Here is an 18,241-nt window from a genome sequence, read left to right as displayed (position 1 = left end):
CCTGATGATTTTAGAACCTTTTGTTCAGTTAATTGGCAAAGTAAATCCAGGAAGAAAAAGATTGAAAATCTTTTTCTTAGAAGGGTCATTTCTCACACAGGAAAAAAAAAATTAATTGCAAGCCAAAACTCTCAAAACAATTAGCATTTTTTCAGGTTGCAGCCAGCCTTTAATTCCTAACAAAGCCTGGGTGTATAAACAGGGTACATTACAACCTCCATCTCTGTATTTTAGACTGAGAACTTAAAGTCTGGCCTTTTTAATATGAAGAAATCATCTAGTGTTCTGAAGATTTTTACTTATTTAGTCAAAAAAAAACCCCAAACCACTGCTCCAATGGTGGACCATCATCAAATTCTACTCTGCAACCTCACTTCTATTCTGCTTCTCTTTTTGCTGGGTTACAACAGTAGCACAATTCTCGAGTTATTTGAGCAGCCTTAGGAACAGAAATTATGACAGCCCAGGGAATTTCTCAGCAAAACACCAGTAATTCTGGGATTAGGTCACTTTTATAAGAGATACAAACTCACTTCCCTTAAAGCTGAGAGAGAATTTAAATTGGTTTCTTTTCGCTCTGGGTCAGCAGAAGGTAAAATCAGCTCAGTCTTAGTAACTACAAAGATAGTTTATTCCCTCATCCAATCTTTTCCTAACCAGAGCTATATGAGGAAGCAGAGGGTCTGCTCATAAACACTGAAATTTTCACTTGAAAAACTTAATCTGGAATCAATCACATCATTTGCCCATATACCCACAACACTAATTACTGTTTCTCTAAACATCATCTCTTAATTCATGTTTGTGACATTAATTAAATAAGCCCATTCAGAGTCCATTTACTAATCTGAAGTCCTTTGCAAATCCTAGTAAACTGCATTTTGATGTGCAAACTTTTCTGTGGTGACCAAGAGATGCAGAAATTATGAAAGACAATCAGTGTTTGAATTCAGACTGCAACATATCAGAGCAGAATGGTTGGTTTCAGCACCTCCCTCATCTCATCTGCCTTGTTCATCCGTCACTTTCCTCACCCTGGATCTGGAGAGCAGCTGTGAAGGTTGGTATCTGCTCTCCCTACTCCAGGCAGCCATCCTGCAGCCCCTATCAGCCAGTACTAGGCAAGAGCTGCCTGCATGTTCATCTGGGCCTGAGAACATCTGGAGGACTAAAATTATTGCCATATGTTGGAAGAGCCCTCCCTGAAAGGTCAGAGAAAGGCCTGAGCTGTGTTTGAAGCACTTGAAGCACCACAAATGATATGTGAGACCAGTTTCACAGGGAGGGAGAGAAAAAAAAACCCTGTAAATATGGAGGAAGAACATGTTCCTCTGAGTAGTACACAATACTCAGCTCTAGAGCAACAGCCCCTGAGGGTCATGGCAAGTATTCTTCAGAGTAGGAGCAGGGTAGCAGTCATCAGTAAGATATATTCCCCAAATCTATTAATTAATGCTGTAAAAAACCATGTTTTCCTCCTGCAGTAGGTTTTCTCATTATCTGCTGCTTTCCTGACAAATTATTTGATTACAAGCAAATAAGCAACAAGTCTTTTAAAGGCTTTTGACAGAAATGGCTTGAAATTTGTTCATTCACTGAAGAACTTGATTAAATAACACAAACTTAGCAGCAATTTTCATAAGAAGCTGTTGCGTAGAAATATCCTACTTCCCCTCATTTGTTATGTTGAATCCAGATTACTTCTATCAGAGTCAATAAAATTGATCTGCTTTTGTGCCATTGTAGCTGAGGAGAGAATTTAGCTCACAGTATATATTAAATGATGATGGGTACACTAGATACGCCTTGTATGCAAATGCATTTGATCTCCTATCCATTCTCCCTCTCAATATGATGTTTATTTCCATATTATTATTTAAATCAAATAGCCTGTTAGCATCAAAGTCACAAAGTTGAGCTCCTCTAAAACAGAAAATGCCAGAAACAAGCTGCCACTTTGCTAGGCTTTTCATGACGTAGTTGAAACTGAAACTCTATCCCATCCTGTTATCTGCTAGATGCTTTAACAGATTCAATACTCAGCCTTTATTCACTGTTGAGTTTATTCTCACAAATTCATTTAGTGGCTGAGTGGTAGAGCAAAAAAGAGAAAAACAATCCTTGAGAGCAAAACAACTATGAAAAAGACAAAGTCCTGGGGGAATTACTGGAACAAATACTGTGCTTCTTTCTCTCTCTTCTTTACTGGTATAAAGATGTACAGTCAGCTGCTTAATCCTTGTAAGTACAGCATCTCATGACAAAGCTCTACCTCTTTTTATTTTTTTAAAAAATCCTGATTATTTGAAAAAGTCCAGAGTCTGTCCCCAGATGCCTTTTACTATCTGGGCTTTTTCAGTTTTCTCTGTGCTTGCTTGTTTGTTCTTTTTTTTCAGTAAGTGGACCAAAGTTTCCTGAAAAGTCAGCCAAATAGAGGCTATCATAACATATACACACAAAGAGCACTACAGCAGGCTATTAAGGTGGAGTGGGGGGATTTGGGGGTATTTCAAGGGCTTTTGGCGTGTACCCAAGAGACTTTAAGCAGTCTTTGCAGAATCCTTGCTAAACTCTGCACGGTTGCCGTTTTTGATTTCACCTTTCTTTCTTTTTTTTTTTTTTTCACAATACATTGGTCACCATCACAAGAAGTTGGAACTTTTAAGTATCTTTTATTATGATCCAAAAGGTCATTCAGACATGTTGGGCCACATCATTGTATACCCACTTGTGCTTTAGATTTCAGTGGTTTTTCAAGAGCACAAACTGCTAAATGGGAGTGAAGTCCTTAAGCATTTCCATTCAAAGAATAATTCAGCCATCAAAATATGGTATGAAAGTGAAAGTCAAGTCGATATAACCCTTCACCACACAATGTATGCAAGCTCTTCTGTTCTGGCTATTTTTCCTTTTAGGGAGCACCACATGATACAAAAAAATCTCAGGCTAGCATTTTGCCCTCCAGCACACAGGCTGAATGCCGACACACTTACTGGCAGGAATATATAAAAAATAGGACAAATATTTCAAGGAAGGAATGCAGTGTAAGGTCTTGTTACCCAGCAACCATGTGTTTAAAAAGACATCTGTCAGTCACAGCCAATGAGAACTTGATGGCCTTTGAATGATCTCTTCTTGATGGAGAGGTCATCAAGGTACCACAAGGTTATAAGACTTGTAAAGAACTGTGAAAACAGCATTAAAAACATAGGGAAAATTGGATACTTCAAAAAGATTTTTCTAAAATGTCAAAGCAATTTTGATCTTTGTCCTGAGTTCCATCTAAGTCCTTCTTGGAAATGACTAGGATTTTTAAAGGACATTTAAAACAAGGTAAAATAATTCAAATGAGAAATACTAGCATACGTTCTTATTTGTTCTCAACTTGCCTTCAACCATAGGAGACAGAGATCCACAATATGCAGGCACATTAATATTTTTAAATGTTTTCATTCATCCAACTTTCCAGCATTAAGGAATAACTTTATGACTGCTGTGCTGTGAAATATTCCAGCTGTAACTACTCATGGCTGCACAGTGTCAGATTCCGAGGTGACATTTGAAGTATAGTACCAGTAAGTCAGCTTTTTGCATTCAAACTCCTAAAGTATTCTATCTCTTTGAGAAAGGAACAAGAGTTTCATCTCACACAGTCCAAGGGGTGAAGTACAAATGGAGGCAAATTAAATGTAACATTTTTCACCTTCTTCAAATATTTATTCTTTTCTTTATTACTGTGTATGGTAACCTGTTGATTTCTAGGGTCTCTTCTGGCTTTATAAAACTATTTGGTTTTGCATTACAAAGATACTTAGATTGTTTCCCAAAGAGAAAAAGGGATCTAGTAGAGTCTGTCTGGGCAAACACACTGTAAGAGACTACTAAGTTTACACATCTCAAGTGGTGAAAAAAATGAGGCCAGAGACTTGCTCCAGGTCATCAAAGTGAGCTTCAAATTTAAGCCTTGAGTCATAGTCTCTGTCAATACTTTGTACTCTGGACTGCACCACTTACTCTCTAATTATAAAATAATCATGCTTGCCTCAAGAATTTTAAGACTTGAAAGTTTTCCCCAGGGTATCTGATGGTGGTAATAGCAAAAGGTGCCTCCTTAGAGCCACTGCAGAAATGCAGGAATAGGAAATGTCTGGTGACTTCAACCCCAGCCCAATAAGAAATTAAAACAAAGGATAATAAAAAATACTACACTTGGCCACAAAATGTATGCTGAGCATGAGGTTAAGGAAGAAAGAGGAGAATGGCCTGGGACACTGGAAATAAACACCATTTCTCCCTGCCCCTTCTGTCACCCCAGCCTTCCTGTCAGCAAATTCTTCAGCTGCTATCAGAAGACCTAGAGACACAACCCAGAGAGCAATAAGTGAAGTACTGGGAGCACTGTGCATAATCCCATCCAGGTGAGGATTGAGGGCCAGGGAGCTTGGAGTACAGTGGCAGTGGCAACCGAGTCCAGCAGCCAGCCAGCAAGCAGGCCATAGGTCAGTGCCCTGTTTGCACTCACTGTTGGTGAGTGCCAGCAAGCATGTGCTCTGATGCCCATGGAGCCTGCTGAAAAGCGAAGGAACGAGCAGTGAGGAAAATCAGCATGAAAACAGACAGTGGGAGCTGCTGAATTTTCCAGCAAGCACTCTGTCACCAGGGTAGAGCTCCAGCCCAGGAGGTGTGAACAGGCTGCTGTCCTGCAACATCTCTAGGTGCTCTCACCTACTTGTGGAGGTGACAGCTGTTGCCGCTGGTGTGAAACAGATTTCTTGCTTTCTTACAGAGACGTGTTGTTTCCATCTCCTTCAGCACAAACAAACAAGAGACCTGTGATTTTACAGGGACCTTATTTTTCAAGGCTTGCTTCTGAACCTGCTCCAAATGCTTGCTCCTTATCCATTCACAGTCTACTATGGACAGGAAAGTGTGGAACATGTAGTAGAGTCTCAGTGTTAGAGATGTGCTGACAGTTTATGCTTGTTCTTCCGAGGTTTTCTTCCTGTGATTTATTTATGACAGAATTCTGGTGAAATATGTACTGGACACTTTTAGCTGAATCAAAAATATTTATCTGTAAATGCCAGAAATGCAACATCGAGTCCTGTGTGTTGAAAGAAACTTTCCTCCCTACAGATCTTCCTTTGGAGTAAAAATGGCTCAGCTATTCCTGAAATATTGTTTTTATACTACAACAGGACTCCATTGTTCTGCCTTCTGACTAAAGCAGAGGAAGGCTTGGATGTGGAGGAGGACCAGATTCTCATCTGCTGTTCCCATTTGGCCCTCTGGGGAATTCCACCAGAAGGGAATGTCTGAGGGTCTAGAACCCCTATAATTCCCTTACCTGTGTCTCTTCATGGTCCTCAAGGCTGTGATGAGCACAGTTAGGCTCTGTGACATGGCAGAAGGTTTTTACTATGGCATTAGAGACACAAGGAGATTGCAGAACCGGGAGCTACAGCCCCGCTAAACTTTCTCCATGGAATGTTGACAACACAAGATTTCCCATCTAATTTTATATTGTTAGCCACATTTCGCAGGAGATAGAAGGTTTATACCAGCCAGAGCTATAATATATAGAATTCTTTAGAATTTCCAACTGCTGAACTCATGCCTTCAGCAAGAACTTTGGCAGATTGCTGGGGTTTCAGCAGTGCCCAAAATTGTCATCAAACCCACTCTGCTGGTGTTTTGTTGCTGTAAAAAAACCCAAAAGCCAACAACTTGGGCCACAGCATTCAACTTCCTGGATGGAAACAGAATGAGCTATATAAATATTTATTGCATAGGATGTACCAAACCCCAGCTCAGCTCTTTTTACTCACAATTCGGATGCCCTTTTTTCCACCAACTTATCCAACATTTGGAGAATCACTTTTGTTATTCTTGCAACCACAGGAGAATGGCTCTTGAAATATCTTGTAGATTTTCACCAAGATGTGAATTTTTCAGGGGTAAGGGCCAGTGCCTGCTTAGCATCAGCTGGTTCCAGAAACACAAAGGCAGGACTGATGCAAAGCCCTCTCTAGACTTTCTGTGCAAGGACATGCGCTACCATCTGACTTCTGAGACTAGGAAACAAAGCAATGCTTGTTTTAACTTGATTCTCAGTGTTAAGTAGCCAATCCAAACCTAATTTTGCTCTGTCAGGTTAAAGGATATGCATATCACTTAATAATCTTGGATTTGGCTTGACATTTGATGCTCAGAAAAGTTCACAGGAACACAGCTTGCTTCAAACAAGTGGAAAGAGCTAAGAAAACATTGTCTGGCTATGTTTAGTCCAGATGCAACTCAAAATCCAGTACCTGTAGCTTTTTAATGATATTTTCCTTTCTCTGCCATTCTGTCAGGTCAGAACTGGGGCAAGCAATTTGAAGCAGCAGGGACTGCTTCTTACTTACATATTAACCTTTCCAGTATTCTATGCCCTCCCTTTCTACACTGCACAGTAACAGACTTCTGCCAATACAAACTTGTCTGTTTTGGTAATTGGGCAAGATTTGAGTTCCAGGAGGATCCAGTAAGTGACATTATCTAATATGATCATTGAAAGTGTGCTCCTTAGGGAAGGAAGTGGTTTGAAATGATGGATAATCAAATAACTAATAAAGTCCACCTGGAAATTGTATTATTCCAAATTGACCAATTTCCATTTTGCTAACTTTCCTCAAGACTGGGCTATAAATCCCTCTGGTTGTGCAGGACAATGCTGTACAAATCCCTAAATTTTGGTTGCCATTTCACAGTACTCTGGATTTGTGACCATTAAGATACTATCCCATTTTTTCCTTGGGTCCAAGAACCCTATTTCAGCTCAGGCTTGGTCTTGCCTTTCACACAGACTCATGGACAGGCCTTGGATCTGTACACCAGCTTTGTTTCCAGTCTTGTCTTTGGTCCCTTCTTCTACTGCTCCCAGCTGGAGTCCCTGGATGGATCCTGGATTTTCATTTATTGAGTGGGGGGGTGCTGTTGATGGACCCTGTTACCAGCACCGAGCTCTGCCTGCTAGAGGACAGTCAGAGAGGACACTGTGTACTTTGGTGTTGGTCTCAGCTTCTGGGTGATCCCTCTGCTGATGGCAAACCATTCCTTCCCTACGGGTTAACACCTGTAGCATCTCGAACCTGGGTCACACAATCAGTGCCACTGACAATCTGCAAATACTGCTCTGTGTGTGGAGAGCATTTGTAATGCTCTCTGCCTTCCACCTGTCCTGCTGCTAGCAGTCTTGCTCTTAAAGGATCATTTTCTCCCTTGCTCCCTTTCTGTCTGTTCACATTCCTTACTTGTTTTTATTTCTAATGATTTTTTTTTTCTGCAAAATTTCTGACTGGAAAGTTGCAGGAGTAGCAGCTCAATCTCATGAGCAATCTGCGGGCATGTTGGGGAAAAGAGTTGATGGATATTGCCATTTGTGTGTATAAGCCTCATCCCCTACTCTCCTTTATCTGGGTTTTTCAAACCATGACAGATGGTGGTGCTGAAAGGGTAAAATGCTATGATATAATAATGTACTGCTATCCAAAGTAGCATATTCTATGATTTCAATCCCTCCTCCAAAACTATGAACATAAATTATGTTTCTGGTTATATTATCACCACACGCTGCAATCAGGCATTCATAAGATTCAAATCCATTGAAGTCATAAGCAGTCCTAGAGTTAATGCATCCAAGAAAGTCCAAAAAGTATTATGCAGTACTTGGTTTTCTGGTTTTGCAACATAGTTTGGTCCTTTGGAAAATGGGGTCAGGAGAAAGCAAGCTGAATTGAAGATAAAAAAAATTAGCATATATTAGTATGCTTGAACTGTTTCTACATCTATTTTAACATCATTTTCTACATACTCCCTTGCCATGATTCAAACTTCATCTCCTGTCTCTGATAAAGTCCTTGGTATTCATCCTTAATACAACAGAATGTTACTGTTATGTAATATTTATAGCAAGCCTTCCTAAATCCTCTAAATTAACTAAACTATGCAAAAATTCAAGCTATGCATCAAGGACCAAGCACAACAGCTTTCAGTTGTGGGAAAGAGTGAGAAGTTTAACTCTCAGTTTCCTGGATTTGTCAAGATTAATCCTAACCCAGAACATTTGTTTTAATGCATTTCTCTGTGTTTTGGGAAATAAAGGAGCATTTGTCTCCCTTGCATGTGCACACAAAGACAATTTCAGTGTCTCTAGCTTTCATATCTAATATACCAAAAAGATTCATTCACAGTCTGTGTTCTCCTTGCCTGGGCATATCACACTTGGGTAGCAGATGCATGATCTTCAGATGTCTCAGTCTTTCCCTAGCATATCCCAAGGGTCCCTGATACATACTGATTCAATTTTCTAGTCAGAAATCACTGGACCAGATAAAATAACTTGAAAATTACCAAAAAGTCAGAAAATTAGCCTGGCAGGAGCCTTAAGAATTCCAGCCCTCTGCAGAAAACAATAATCCAGGCCCCTCAACACAGTTTCTATTCTGCTCTATTCTTGAAGACCTCTGTGCTGGCAGTCACATCTCCTCTGTGTGTACATATGTACTTGCTCCCTGCAGAAATTTTTCATAGTCTCTGACCTAAATCTTCCTTGATACAATCTGATTTTATTTCCCCTTATCTGATTCATCATGGTTCTAGAGACAATTTATTCCTTTTGTCTTTTCATCTTTACTAGAAAGCGATTATTCTGTCTTCTCATTAATCTTTTCTTCTTTAGGATATACAAGTTCAAGTCTTTTAATCTTTCCTCATAGGTCATGTTTTCTGGATCTCTGCTGGTCCAGCCTGCCATATTTCCAGCTGTTCTACATATCAAATGCTGAACATCTTCACTTGCCTTAGACTGGGCAGCCCCTCTAAAACATTCTGGCATTACCCACCCTATGTCCCCAAGTCACGTTAAAGGGGCAGATGGCATTGACCAGAATGCATTTGCTTTTTGCGGATACAGGCTGACAAAGCAATTGCTTTTCCTACTGCCAGTGTATTTGACCTAAAGAGAGATTACAGGAGCAGAAATGCACCAACTCACTTCCTGCCTTGCTGTTTTGGTCAACTCTAAATCATATTTTTGCAGGTCTAGTTTAAAATTCTAGGCCTTTTTTGCCTATATGTACCTATAAGCATTTCTCTCTCTCTCTCTCTCTCTCTCTCTCCCCCTCTCTCTGTATATATATAATGCACAAAATCACACACACATACACATATCCCAGTATATGTACGTTTGTACGTGCATGTATATGTAGTGTTATATATAAGCACATGTGTATACATCCGGCAAGCAATTCTTCCTTCACTTCCCCTAGTTAAATGTGGAAGGAAGCACAACTTCATTCACCCTAAAAGAGCCTGTGCAGCACAGGGCAAATGCCACTAGTCAGCAGATTGTTTCTGCCTGGGGGAAGTTGGAGAAATTTTACACTAGAGGGCAGGGAACTTTACTGGACCTTTTGATGATCCCCTTCTGTAATGTCACAGAATCTTGTTAGCACAAAGACAATAAAGCAGGCTTGTTTAAATAACCCATTACTGTTCGTCTCTTATTCAGACCACATCACCAAATAAATGACTGCTGTGTCTGTTTTTTCATCAATCCTTCTTTGTTTCAGACTGCCACAGAGGTTTTCCGGATTAACTCACAAGTAAATTAACTAGTTCCTGCTGAATGGACCACACTGAACAGCATACCCACACAGAAAATTGCATACCTGACAGGGACTGAGAATCTGTTTCTTGTTGAGCAGGGCTAAACCCAAGATGCAGACATGTGAATATTATTGTTGAGATACATATAAAATTATTGCAAATTTTGCATGCATAAACTGTTCTTCACTGATATGTGGAGGTTGTGGATGAGTAGGTCTTGAGTGTCAAGCAATTTTTCTAAATTTATCTCAATATTTCATGTGAATTGAGCCAAAAGTGTTCATCTGAACTGGGCTGAGCTCCTTTGGAAGACTGGTGTTGCTGAAGGGGCCAGGCGCTTCCTCTTCTTCCTTCTCCTCTCCGTTCTCACCTTGCTTTGACCTCTCATGGAGATGATTCAACTCCCTGAATCAGCAGAAGACTAAGGGAAAAAACAGGGTAGGGTTTTGCTGCTTAGTGATCTGCCCTGGGTCACTCTGGGGCCATCCCACTAGAATTGTTCCTCTCAGTCCTGCAGTCATCAGTCAGGGCTTTCTAGAGCTTTTGTGCAGCACCTTATTACATTCCAGAAGCTGACCAAGGCACCACCCTAAAGCACATGAATATTAAACAGCTTCTCCATTTCCTTATCCATTTGGTAATATTCCTCTGAAAAGTGCAGCTGAAATTATCTTGGAATCAGCAGAGGAGGATGGGCTTTTGGGAGAGAGATTCAGAGCAGAAGTCCAACTTTGCCTTCCTCAATCAGCTTTTGGAGAAACATACATCCCAGGAGGCTCAGGGCTAACTGCTCATGCACAGTACTAAACAAACCCCAGTTATAAGCACTTCTCCTGCCACCCAAGTGGTACCATCAAAAGCTGGGGAAGATGATTGGATCCAAAATCCTAAAACTGAGACATTTTTATCTAAAGTAACCCACAAAAAAAAACAAACAAAACCCAACAAAAACAACAAAATCCCAACCAAACTAAACACAAACGAAAATGAAGTAAAACATTCAAACAAAAAACAAGCTAAGAGAAGACTTTTTTTTTTTTTTAATTGAATTTTCCATTAGGAGAAGTGGTAATTCATTGAAGGGATCATATGGAAGTGCACTTCCTCAGTTGTGATAAATACATAACAGCTCTAGACATTATACTTTGTCATGAGCTTTCAGTTGTACTATAGTAATTCTAAGTGGAAAATTTGTCTTAAAACTATTATATGGATCAAACCCTGTTGTATACTTTAATAAACAGTGCCAGTAATATTTATTGTAGTTTGCTATTTATTGAAAAAGTAGAAAATTTAGGACAAATAAAAATATGTGTATATTTGCAGAAATAGCAGCTGAAATGCACAGAAGATAATCTGGAATATTATTCATTTGTGAAAGCAAACAAATCTTTACTGTTATGTTTAGACAGGCAAGATTAAACCCCCAGTGTTTCACTGAGAGCAGAAAAGCATCTGGAAATTTATTTGTCTGGTTAAGTTACATGTATTTCTCCAGCCTATATCCTTGCAAAAGTGAGGAACGTATCTCTTGAAGTCAGTGAAATTATTCCTTTAGAAAAGAGACAAAAATTAGACCTGAAATTCTGAAAAACAGGCTAATAATCTCCTGCTGCCAAGGTCTGGCACTGTAACAGAAAGCTTGGAAGTATTTATGTGTGTGTCTTTGCAAGTGTGTTATCATTTTTGTGCCATTCTGGAGCTTCCCTTTCTATATTTGGTTGGAATATTTGTATCAAAACAATTGAAACTCACATTTGGAAACAGCAGAATCTGTTTATGTTCATTTTATATTTACTGTGCCTTTTTGTGGATCTCCAGTCCCTGATGCAGTAATCTCTTTGAAGTTCAGCTGTATTTTACTCCATCTTATTTGACCATGGTTATTCTTCCTTTAAAATGACCAAGGCAACAGCAAAAGAGAAAGATGATTCAGCAGACAACTGCTGATATCAGCAGAATCATAGTTCAAAAATGTGAGGCTGGGCAGCAAAACTATTTCTCATCTTGCATTCCAGAGAGCAAGTTAATTTTCCTCTGCTCCTCGGTGTATAATCCAACAGCAATGAGCAGAATTGATATTGTGAACAGCCAGACCAATATGGATGATACAGACACTTCCTGACCTATCTCCCCTTGCTGAGCCACAGCTGCACTGAATCTTGGCTGAGGTTCTGGCAGTCGGATCAGTTCCTTCGTTGCACATTTATATTCCATGGTCCTTGAACTCTGCATTCAAAACGCTAGAATATCAAGTGAAAAAAAAAAAGCAAAAATCTTTTCCCCACTCTTGATTTTCCAGCATGGAAATGGAAGCAGGGAAGTTAAAAACTTTGCAGACTTGCCAAAGTGTTTCAGGAAAAGCCAGATTTCTTTAATTTTCAATTATGCACTTAGAAGAGGGAATTTTTTAAGCCTTGAGTTTATATGGCTGATAATGTCCAGCTAAGATAACATCCTCTTTACCCAGGGCAAAGACAGTCCCTTAAACACTGCCATCACAGAACTTTGTAATTTCATCTCTGTGAAGGTCTGGGACCCCAGGTAGATCTGGAATGAATAGAATGTACCCTTAGTGCTTTCCCTACTGCTAAAAACAAACTTTGGTTTATACTTCAGTGAAGTTCATAATGCCTGTTTTGCCACTGGCAGAATATGTTCTGTGTCCACATAGTTCCTCTCGCAGCCTTGCTTTCTGCACAACAGCTCTGCACAAGAAGTAAAATAAGAATGCTTCCTACAGGTTTTAAACCAGAGATATTGTGAGAAAGCATTTTGTATTGCATTGAGATCTCAGGTCAGGAACTAATAACAGCTTTTTTTAGCAGTGTGCCATGGGAATGCTCAGTTAACAGAAATGTGCTCTTAGGACCTGCTGACATGTCTGGAAAGAAGGGGCAGTGTGGCACTTGTATAGAGCCAGTGAGAGATCACAGCCCTGCACAAAGCTGGCATCAACATACACAGTACTGTCAATCTCTGTGCTGATGTGAAACTTCTTTTCTAGGGATTGGCACTCAGTGCCTCTACATTTATGCAGAAGGCAAATGTCAAAAAATTTTCTCCTGGAGCAGAGAGTGCTTACCTAAGGATTGCATTCTTTTTCCCTTTCACACAGACCAGCTTGAAAGCATCAAATTTAAAGAAGGAGAAGGAACAAAACATATTTTCTCAAATTGCCCTGCAGAGCAAAAAAATGCCATTACAAAACCATACACCAAGTTCATTGTTCAGGGACAAAAGTAATTTTATTCCTAACTGTTACTGCTCTCCCTGGGGCATCTGTCCTTTAGTTTATACCTGCATCTGTCTTAAAGATATGATCCTAACAAATACTGTTCACTCCTACATGCTCTGGATGAAATTCTATTCTTTCTGAAATCAATGACAAAACATCCTTCAGTGCAGTCAAACTTTTTTTGGTAATTATAACTACAGCTTATTCCCCGTCTCAAGTGTAAGTTTCTCTCTGCATGACACTGGCATATTCCTTCCCTCTGGTTCCTAACATATTAAATTTCTTACTTGTTTTTGCAAATGTATAGCCAATAGTTTCCAGAACTTCATTCCTAGATCACCAACTTACACACAATTTGTCAAAACAGTTAAAATAATCAGTGTCCCCACTGGCCTGAGGATGATAAATGGGATGTCTTTCTTCATGTTTCTTTCCTTAGGAAGCTCAAGAAACTCCATTTATGTGAACAGAAATCCACTATCAGAGACTAACCAAGAGAAACTTGTCTGGTAAATGATACCTCTGTGCATTTGCTGATGCAGTCAATTAAAGTAATAACCGAATAGCTATGTGTTGGCAATATTTCAAAATATTTCCTTTTCTCAGGCACAACTGACTAAGGAATCTGGATGCAACACCGACATGAACATTACAGATTTTTTTCTACATATCTGGCATAGATGGATCTAATCGTTGTCGATTAAAACTATAAGCCAACTTATTATTATCTCTAACTGCACCCCAAACATAATAGGATATGTTTCTGACATGCCCCTGCTCCATGTCATGCAGGCACTGAATGGCCTTAGGATTTTGCTCAGTGGGAACAGTTACAAATGCAGACAGCACAATGATTCGACTGCAGCCCTGTGCCTGCTTATGAGCAGCACAGCATGCTTCTGAAAGAATGACATTTGAATGATACTACAGCAGTAAATAGCATTTGCTTTATCTCCATTACAGCCCTCCTATAAAGATGTTCTAAAAACAAAAAATCATTCTTACAATGCAATTTATTGGATTCAGCCTGGAATTTGGGCCACCAGCTCTCGAGCTTCATTCCTTCATGCTTCATCTGCCCAATTATCAAATCCCCTGTTGTACAAAGACACAATTCAGCTGTTCTGAGGGCTTAACTGTGCCCTCAGATACAGGGATGTGCAGTGCTCTGCATCTTGTAACATCAAAATGCACAGCAGCCAGTTTTCACTGGGTACATCCCCATCTGACGACCGAAGTAAACAAGTAAACATGATCTGAAAGATCATTTAAGGAGACAAACATGCATTTAAATGCAATGAACTGCTGACCCTGTCAAACCAGGGACATACACCAAAACAATACTGAAACATGAATGCTGGGAGAACAGATGCTCTGATTTACTTTTACTCTCCTCTCAGAGTAGGTATTGTGGATGTGCAAGTGCACTGTGCCCTAGACTTCTATCCAGCCTCCTGAATATTTGAAATTCTATTTTTCATTTTCTTTACTAGCTATTCCCTTTCCTTTGAAAGATTTATGTCAAGGCCTTACTTCTACATCGATTATCTCCCTGTCAGTTTATCTCTCTGATTATCAGTCACTTCTGAGAAAATCTCTATGATCTAAGATGTTTTATGTGTGCTTGCAGCTTTATCACGTGTTGCAAAGGAGGATTCTTTTCTGTAACAGAATGACCAACAGATTGATGCTTAGAAAATGTTTAAAGAGAAATTCTGCAGAAAAAGAGGCTGCAGGCAAATGTCCATTGCAGAATGATGCACCAAAAGCTGCTTTTGATCATTATAAGCCACGGGTTTGTTCATTCTTTCCAGAGGTCCATGGCATACTGCACATTTTTCTATGAAGAATATTAGACATACCATTATAATTCAAATCACTCACAGTAACAGGACTGAGGCCAGTCAAAGGATATTTTCTGGCCATCAGAAAGGAAGGTACACTGTAAGTTCTACTTTCTGCCATCACAGAGCCCAAAATAGCATAACCAGCTCTAGCTGGCACCCAAGGCAGTGACATGGGTCACTTGACAGCCAAGGGCTGTGTCAGCTGAGAAAGTGTGATTGTCTGTCCACACTGGTACCTTCTCCAAGAGAGCCATGCCAGCAAGGAAGAGAAGAACTCATTGCCCTGGCATTCTCTCTGTAGGCAGGCATGGGCTTTCCAAAGAAGGACCCATTTCATGGTGCTGCAGAAAGTTTCCACCCCATTTCCTTTAGGAACACCCAATTTCAATAAAATGAGAGATGAGTCCTCTCCCCCAGGTTCTCAACAAAAGGAGGCAGGAATTGCCAAGGAGCCATTAGAGCACTTAGGTTACAATTCTGCAATGGCCTGTAAAAGGTGATGTCTGTCCCCTGGCCGCGCGTGCATATTTCCCTTAGTGGAATCAAACATGGATAAAATGCTTATGAATGGCAAAGGTGGGAATATTTAGCTATCAACAAGTAAGGAGAGGTCTTCAATCTGTGTTCAGCTTTTTGAACTACTTCACCCTACAAAGCATTATAATTATGTCATGAAGTGGAAACCAACAGGCTCAGAGGCTTCCTCACCCTGATGAAACTGCTAGACTTTTGTAGCCTGTTTAGCAGGGCATGTTTAGCAGTCTGCATGAGCACACTGATTTTGTAAAAGCAGACTTCATTTTTACTGATAAGCTGAGCTGTCAGAATTCATTTCACACACAGATAAAATCAAAACAGAGATCTCTGCAGGAATAAATACCTATGCAGACAAGGTGTTGCTTTGCTGTGAATACTACTCAAAAGTATGCCAGATATGAATTTGAGAAAAAGATCCCATTAAAAAGTAAATGAGAAGTTCTGGACATGTGGCATTGCAGCCTTCTTAAAAGATTGCATGAAAGACTTTATAATTTCAGAAGCACTGAGTTTTCCCTTGACCCACAGTGAGAGGTTGCTAGGCTCCTGAGAGAATAAATAAAAAGGAGATGTTCATTTTTCATTCTCAGTAAAATATTGATGAAGAACCTTTGTCAAAATCTATTTGGCAAGCTGTTTGGTGTATCTTGAATTACTGTATTTTATGTTTCTGGACATGAAGAACATAATCTTTCAAGATGCTCCAAAATAAGAGTTGTAGTGAAAAAAGAATATTGAATTTTGGTTTATTACAGTCCACTAGGTAATAAAACTGTCAGTGTTTCATTTGGACAATTTTACTGAGTGGAATAAACAGTCATAAAGGTCAGTGCTTTTCATACTGTTTTAAAGGTGCTCACCGACCATTTTCTGATTTTACTGCAGTTTTTTCCTTCATTATCACAAAAATCATCGCCTGGAGAGAGCTGTAGATTTATAATTACCAGCATGAATTTCTGTTTGGTTTAATAGGACCAACTGGTAGGTCATTGTTCCAGACAAAGACTAATTAAACTTTTTAAAAAGAGACTTGGTTGTCTTCAGAGTGGTGCAAGTATACTAATGACTGAAATGTATCTGTGTTTGATGAACACAAGGTGGGTGAGTAGGACAGGGAAGTGAGTCTTCATGACGAAGTGGGAAAGCAGAACCAGAACCAGAACAAAAAATCATTTAAGATTCCTGAGATGTGCAGATACAAGGGAATTCCATCTGCATCCCCAAGCAGTACTGCTCTCACATATGTTCATATAAGTATGCATATGATTAGGGCCATTTGAAAGGATTGTTGCTCTCATTGTATCTCAGTGTTAAAAAAGAAGAAAAAGAGGTTCCTACCTTCAGACCAGCCTTTCCAAGCCCCTGGGGCTACAGCCCAGCTTAGAGCTTAGGAAACTGCAGCTGGCCAAAAGGTTTAGTGAGCCATATTCCTGACAGTCTCAGTCATTTCTGCATTTGTTCTCTCTTTCACTTGAGGTTCAGAAACGGGGAGTCCTGGGGACTTTTGTACCAAAGCCCTTTGTGCAAGTCTCACCTCAGAACTGCTCCCAGGTCGTTGTGAGCAGCCGGCTGTCGACCAGCAGAGTCAGACAGTTTGATTTGGGTCCCTGGCTGAGAGGCAAAAGCACTGTGAATAGAAGAATAGCAACGTGCTCCTTCGCAATTAGGTATTTGTGTGAAGAAAAACCTCATTTGTGAGAATGATCATGAATAGAGAATAAAAGGAGGTATGAACACGATCACACTGAACAGCTGCTCAGAGCTGGAACAAATGTTGGTGAATACTCATTTGCAGTATTCTTCTAGATCTGGATTTTCTTTTCTCCCTTCAAATATGGTCTCTGCTTGAGTGGCTTAGCAAAATAAAGACAGATGGCAATGGATTATCTCTAACACTTCATTAATTGCAGTGCAGCCATTACAGTATTTCTAAAGCACTCACCAGAGCTTTGCCTGATGATTTCCTTTAACTGAGTCACATGCCACTTAGTGAGTAGGGACCTAATAAGAAATTGTGACTTATTAATTAAGGATGCCTGTGTTAGTCATAACAGCATATAAATACATTAGCAAATTTCATGGCTGAATATATTGTGTATTTAGGATAACTTTTTCAGTGTAAAATAAGAAAACACAAATTCTTGCAAAGGCATGACTGCCTTATAGTGCCTTGCAGTCATGGCACAGATAGTGCCAGATTTTAGAGCCTAATTCACTCTGATGCCATCCAGCTTTCAAAATTAGGAGCCTAATTTCCTTTTTCAAAATTGGCTTAGGAACATACAGTCAAACTGAGAGATGATTCAAAGCCTTAAGATTCAGATAACACACAGTGAAATTACTAATGCTACCAGGTACTTAGATCTAATGACCACGGAGACTATCTGGAAATCTTTTGGTTATGTTTCCTTCTGCTTATAAAAATGTGATTCATTCACTCCTGGAATAGAAGTAATAGCTGGTTACTTAAGTAACCTGCAGATAAGTGACAGCACGTATCTCATTTTTAAAATTCTCTTTTAGATAAGCATTAGTTTGAAATATATGTGAAGAAAATGTCTGTTGAACAATTTTGAATACACTTCTTAAAAAATATAGCTAGCATAATGTACAGAAAGTGAAAGGACTATAACCATAAAGGATCTCTCAATTCTGATAGAAAACTGTTTTAGGTACAAACCCAGAGGCACATACTTAGAACACTGTACATATTTTACAACCCTGATATTCACAATTCAGTAGAATTATCAAAGTTCACTGACATTTGTCCAGTGAAAAGCTGGCTGGCTGCAGCCTCAATGCTGTCTTGATCTCTTGCCCCAGGTTTCCACAGGCAGCAGATCCTGTGGCACAGTAACAGTAAGTGCCCAGCCACACTGGCAATAAATTTCCTTGCCCCATCCATATAGAATACTCCAATCTTATTCCAGAAGGAGCAGCATCTCATTTTTCTGTACTGCTCTGAAGA

The sequence above is a fragment of the Passer montanus genome, unplaced genomic scaffold (assembly GCF_014805655.1).
Source record: "Passer montanus isolate IOZ18808 unplaced genomic scaffold, ASM1480565v1 scaffold16, whole genome shotgun sequence".
NCBI classification, from domain to species: Eukaryota; Metazoa; Chordata; class Aves; order Passeriformes; family Passeridae; genus Passer; species Passer montanus.
Note: the sequence above shows the minus strand (reverse complement) of the source record.